Below are 7056 nucleotides of genomic sequence, written 5' to 3'. Positions count from 1 at the left end.
CTCTGAAATCTCTTCTGGAAGAGAAAAAACCTCCTAAACCCGAGCTCAAGCCATTACCACCATCCTTGAAATATGCGTTTCTGGGAGAAGGTGACACTCTTCCAGTGATCATAAGCTCTGCTTTAAATTCAAAGGAAGAGGAGGCACTTATTCAAGTGCTAAGGACACACAAGACAGCTCTTGGGTGGTCCATAGGTGACCTTAAGGGCATAAGCCCAGCTAGATGCATGCACAAAATCTTATTGGAGGATAATGTCAAACCAGTGGTTCAACCATAGAGGCGGCTAAATCCAGCCATGAAAGAAGTGGTGCAGAAAGAGGTCACCAAATTACTAGAGGCTGGGATTATTTATCCTATTTCTGATAGTCCCTGGGTGAGCCCTGTCCAAGTCGTCCCAAAAAAGGGAGGCATGACAGTGATTCATAATGAAAAAAATGAACTGGTTCCTACAAGAACAGTTACAGGGTGGCGCATGTGTATTGACTACAGAAGGCTCAATACAGCCACCAGAAAAGATCATTTTCCTTTACCATTCATAGACCAGATGCTAGAAAGACTAGCAGGTCATGATTATTACTGCTTTTTGGACGGCTACTCAGGCTATAACCAGATTGCAGTAGATCCTCAGGATCAAGAGAAAACAGCATTCACATGTCCATCTGGAGTGTTTGCTTATAGAAGGATGCCATTTGGGCTGTGTAATGCACCTGCAACCTTCCAGAGATGCATGCTCTCTATTTTCTCTGATATGGTGGAAAAATTTCTGGAAGTCTTCATGGATGACTTCTCAGTATATGGAGACTCATTCAGCTCCTGTCTTAATCACCTGAAACTTGTTCTGAAAAGATGCCAAGAAACCAACCTAGTTTTAAACTGGGAAAAATGTCACTTCATGGTGACTGAAGGGATTGTTCTTGGGCATAAAATTTCAAACAAGGGAATAGAGGTGGATCAAGCAAAAATAGAGGTAATTGAAAAATTACCACCACCTTCCAATGTTAAGGCAATCAGAAGCTTTCTGGGGCACGCAGGATTCTATAGGAGGTTTATAAAGGATTTCTCAAAAATCGCAAAACCTCTAAGTAATCTGCTAGCTGCTGACACGCCATTTGTGTTTGACACAGAGTGCCTGCAGGCGTTCGAAACGCTGAAAGCTAAGCTGGTCACAGCACCAGTCATTTCTGCACCAGACTGGACGTTACCATTTGAGCTAATGTGTGATGCCAGTGATCACGCCATTGGTGCAGTATTGGGACAGAGGCATGACAAGCTTCTGCATGTCATTTATTATGCTAGTCGCGTTTTAAATGATGCCCAGAAAAATTACACAACCACAGAAAAAGAATTACTTGCAGTGGTTTACGCCATTGACAAGTTCAGATCATACTTAGTAGGATCAAAAGTGATTGTGTATACTGATCATGCTGCTCTTAAATATCTACTCACAAAGCAGGATTCAAAACCCAGGCTCATCAGATGGATATTGCTTCTGCAAGAGTTTGATATAGAAATAAGAGACAGAAAAGGGACAGAGAACCAAGTGGCTGATCATCTATCCCGGATAGAGCCAGTAGAAGGGACGCCCCTCCCCTCTCTTGAGATCTCTGAGACTTTTCCAGATGAGCATTTATTTGCCATTCAGGAAACACCATGGTTTGCCGATATTGCAAACTATAAAGCTGCAAGGTTCATACCCAAGGAGTACAACAGGATACAAAAGAAAAAATTAATTACTGATGCAAAGTACTACTTGTGGGATGAACCTTATCTCTTTAAGAGATGTGCAGACGGAATAATCCGTAGGTGTGTGCCTAGAGAAGAAGCACAGAGGATCCTGTGGCATTGCCACAGATCTCAATATGGAGGCCATTTCGGAGGTGAGCGAACAGCCACCAAGGTCCTCCAATGTGGCTTCTATTGGCCCACACTCTATAAAGATTCCCGAGAGTTTGTACGTAACTGTGACAGTTGCCAAAGAGCTGGTAATCTGCCTCATGGTTACGCCATGCCTCAACAAGGAATCTTGGAAATTGAGTTGTTTGACGTATGGGGAATTGACTTCATGGGACCTTTCCCACCATCATACTCAAATACTTATATTCTGGTAGCAGTTGACTATGTATCAAAATGGGTTGAGGCCATTGCCACACCCACCAATGATACTAAAACAGTGCTGAAGTTCCTCCAGAAACATATCTTTAGCAGGTTTGGTGTCCCTAGAGTACTCATCAGTGATGGGGGTACTCACTTCTGCAATAAACAGCTTTACTCTGCCATGGTTCGGTATGGGATTCGCCACAAGGTGGCTACTCCATATCATCCACAAACTAATGAGCAAGCTGAAGTCTCTAACAGAGAATTAAAGAGAATCCTGGAACGGACAGTAAATACCCGTAGAAAGGATTGGGCACGGAGCTTGGATGATGCTCTGTCGGCTTACAGAACAGCATTCAAGACCCCTATAGGGACCTCTCCATACCAACTCGTGTATGGTAAGGCATGTCACCTGCCCGTGGAACTGGAACATAAGGCCTACTGGGCAACCAGATTCCTAAACTTTGATGCCAAATTAGCAGGAGAAAAACGATTGCTCCAGCTAAATGAGCTAGAGGAATTCAGATTCACAGCTTTCGAAATTGCCAAGCTTTATAAAGAGAAATAAAAAAAGTGGCATGACAGAAAGCTGTCATCTAGAATCTTTGAACCAGGACAGAAGGTTCTGTTGTTTAACTCTAGACTCAGGCTATTCCCCGGGAAACTGAAATCCTGGTGGAGGGGACCATACGTGATTACAAGTGTATCACCATATGGTTATGTGGAGCTTCAAGATATTGATTCTAATAAGAAGTTCATTGTCAATGGACAAAGAATCAAGCACTATCTTGAAGCCAACATTGAGCAAGAATGCTCAAGGCTGAAGCTAGATTAAAAGCTCAGCAAGGTCCAGCTAAAGACAATAAAGAAGCGCTTGCTGGAAGGCAACCCAGCCATGGGGCAACAATCCTCTAAGCATTTTGCCCTATTTTTATTTTTATTTTTATTTTTATTTGTTTATATAAAGTTCACTGACACTAAGGTGAGGAATCATTTGTATAAGTCCACAGAGTTACAGAAGGACTCGGCACATAAAACAGAGAAAAAGAGCTCACTGGCAAGAAAACGCCAGTAAAAGTGTATTTTGGGCGTTCAACGCCCAAAATGGGCATCCACTGGGCGTTGAACGCCAATAATGGTAGCAATCTGGGCGTTCAACACCAGAAATGGGCACCCACTGGGCGTTGAATGCCAGTAATGGCAACGGCTGGGCGTTGAACGCCCAGGAGAGCAGCATTTGGGCGTTGAACGCCCAAAACAGGCAGTGTTTGGGCGTTCAAACGCCAGGATGGCAGGGAGGAGACAAAACTCATTTTTATTCAAATTTTTTCATTCTAAATCTTGATTTTCATACTTCAATACATGATTTCTTACATAAACATGTTAAGAACCCTGATTTTTAAAATCCCTAATTTCTAAAAACCCTACCTTAAAAATATCAAATGTATTTTAATCCATAAGCACCAGGCCTCTTTGCAAATTCAATCCAACTCTTTTCAAAATTTTTTTACAAATCTATCTTTTCAACTCATCAATATCTTTTTCAAAACCTCCCCTTTATCTTTTTCAAAATCTAAATCTATCTTTTTCAAAAATCTTTCATATCCTCTCAATTTTAAACTATATCTTCTCTTATCATATCTTCTATCTTATCTTTTCCAAATAAATCTTTTTATCATATCTTTATCTCTTTTTTTTCGAAACACCCACCCTCCCTCCCTATAAATTTGAGTTCGGCCTCCCTCCCCTCCCATCAACAATTGCACCTAGCTCTCCTTCTATCCCTCTCCTTTCTTTTCTGTTGCTTGAGGACAAGCAAACCTCTAAGTTTGGTGTGTTTATCCGCGATCACTAAGATCATGGCTCCCAAAGGAAAATAACCCACTCCAAGAGGCAAGAAAGAGAGCATTCCAAAACCACTTTGGAATCAAGAGAAGTTCTTATCTAAAGAACATTCGGACCATTATAACAAAATAATGGGTCTGAGATCAGTGATCTCAGAAGTTAGATTCGATCTGAAAGAAGATGAATATCCGGAGATTCAGGAGCAAATTCGAATCAGGAACTAGGAAGTCCTAGCTAATCCTGAAACGAAAGTGGGAAGGAATATGGTCCAGGAGTTCTATGCTAATATGTGGCAGACTGACAAGCAAAAACTATCTGGAACTGCTTTCTATGAATATCGGACCATGGTCAGAGGAAAGATTGTTCATACCATCCCTGATAAGATCAGAGAGATCTTAAAGCTACCTCAGCTGAAAGACGATCCAGACTCCTTCAACAGGAGAATGATGAGAACAGACAAGGGCCGAGATAAGATTCTAGAGGACATATGTATCCCTAGAGCCAGGTGGACCACCAACACAAAGGGTGTCCCAAATCAACTCAAGAGAGAGGATCTCAAACCAGTCGCCAGAGGATGGCTGGACTTCATTGGGCATTCTCTGTTGCCTACTAGCAACCGTTCTGAAGTCACAGTTAAAAGAGCAATGATAATTCATTGCATCATGATGGGAAAGGAAGTGGAGGTTCATCAGCTGATCTCAGCTGAATTCTACAAAATTGCTAACAAAAATTCTAAAGAGGCCAGGTTGGCTTATCCAAGCGTGATTTCTCTGCTCTGCAAGGACGCCGGAGTAAGAATGGGAATAACTGAGTATATCTCAGTTGAGAAACCAATCACCAAAGCATCAATGGAAAAACAACAAGCGCAAAAGGATCTCACCAAGAAGAAAACACAGGAATTTCTCCCAGAAATCCCTCAATCTGAATACTGGGAGTATCTTGAGACATCTGTCACCAAGATCCAAGAGGCTATGGAGCAAATAATAAAAGAACAGAAGGAACACAGTCAAATGCTGACCTATATGTTTAAAGAACAAGAGAAGCAAGGGCGTGACTTAAGGGAATTAAAGTGCCAGAAGTTTTCTCTTGAAGAATCAAGCACCCCACGGATCAAAGGAACACCCATTTCCCAGAACAAAGGTTGTTAAATTCCAATTTCTGCTTTAACTCTGTGATGGTGTCGTTATAGAAGTTCACCTTAGGAGTCATATAGTAGTAATTATTATCTATTTTGATTTTATCTCCAATTAAGTCAGTTTATTTTTCTCATCATCAGCAAACATGAATAAAATAGTAGATCTTTTGAATAAGAGGCAATAAAATTTCGAGTTTTAATAAGAGAAATTCTCATTAGTTACATGTGGTGGCAATACTTTTTGTCTTCTGAATGAATGCTTGAACAGTGCATATGTCTTTTGAATTTGTTGTTTAAGACTGTTAAATATGTTGGCTCTTGAAAGAATGGTGAACATGAGACATGTTATTGATAATCTGAAAAATCATAAAAATGATTCTTGAAGCAAGAAAAAGCAGCAAAAAAAAAAGAGAGAGAGAAAAGTAGAAAAAGCCAATAGCCCTTAAAATCAAAAGGCAAGGGTAATAAAAAGGATCCCAAGGCTTTGAGCATCAGTGGATAGGAGGGCCTAAGGGAATAAAATCCTGGCCTAAGCGGCTAAATCAAGCTGTCCCTAACCATGTGCTTGTGGCGTGAAGGTGTCAAGTGAAAACTTGAGACTGAGCGGTTAAAGTCAAGGTCCAAAGCAGAAGGAAGAGTGTGCTTAAGAACTCTGGACACCTCTAATTGGGGACTTTAGCAAAGCTGAGTCACAATCCAAAGGGTTCACCCAATTATGTGTCTGTGGCATTTATGTATCCGGTGGTAATACTGGAAAACAAAGTGCTTAGGGCCACGGCCAAGACTCATGAAATAGCTGTGTTCAAGAATCATCATACTAAAATAGGAGAATCAATAACACTATCTGAATTCTAAGTTCTTATAGATGCCAATCACTCTGAGCTTCAATGGATAAAGTGAGATGCCAAAACTGTTCGGAAGCAAAAAGCTACTAGTCCCGCTCATCTAATTGGAATCTGAGCTTCACTCAAAAACTCTGAAATATTATTGCTTCCCAACCCATTAGTCTTCTATTTTATTTGTGTAGTTGCTTGAGGACAAACAACAGTTTAAGTTTGGTGTTGTGATGAGCGGATATTTTATACACTTTTTGGGGTTAATTTCATATAATTTTTAGTATGTTTTAGTTAGTTTTTAGTTTATTTTCATTAGTTTTTAGGAAAAATTCATATTTCTGGACTTTACTATGAGTTGTGTGTTTTTCTGTAATTTCAGGTATTTTTCTGGCTGAAATTGAGGGAGCTGAGCAAAAATCTGATTCAGGCTGAAAAGGACTGCTGATGCTGTTGGATTCTGACCTCCCTACACTCAAAGTGGATTTTCTGGAGCTACAGAACTCGAAATGGCGTGCTTTCAATTGCGTTGGAAAGTAGACATCCAGGGCTTTCCAGCAATATATAATAGTTCATACTTTGCTCAATGATAGATGACGTAAACTGGCGTTCAACGTCAGTTCTCTGCCCAATTCTGGCGTCCAGCGCTAGAAAAGGATTAAAAGTTGGAGTTCAACGCCAGAAATGGATCCAAACCTGGCGTTGAACGCCCAAAATGGCCTTATGCACGTAAATTGCTTAAGTCTCAGCCCCAGCACACACCAAGTGGGCCCCAGAAGTGGATCTCTGCACCATCTGTCATAGTCTACTCACTTTTTGTAAACCTAGGCTACTAGTTTAGTATAAAAACAACTTTTAGAGACTTATTTTGTATCTCATGACATTTTTAGATCTGAACTTTGTACTCTTTGATGGTATGAGTCTCTAAACTCCATTGTTGGGGGTGAGGAGCTCTGCTGTGTCTCGATGAATTAATGCAAGTATTCCTGTTTTCTATTCAAACATGCGTGTTCCTATCTAAGATATTCATTCGCACTTCAACATGAATGTGATGAACGTGACAATCATCATCATTCCCCCACAAACGTGTGCCTGACAACCACCTCCGTTCTACATCAGATTGAATGAATATCTCTTAGATTCCTTAA

Source organism: Arachis ipaensis, chromosome B9, assembly GCF_059453495.1.
Source record: "Arachis ipaensis isolate K30076 ecotype BB chromosome B9, ASM5945349v1, whole genome shotgun sequence".
NCBI lineage: Eukaryota > Viridiplantae > Streptophyta > Magnoliopsida > Fabales > Fabaceae > Arachis > Arachis ipaensis.
This window is presented reverse-complemented; position numbering follows the sequence as displayed.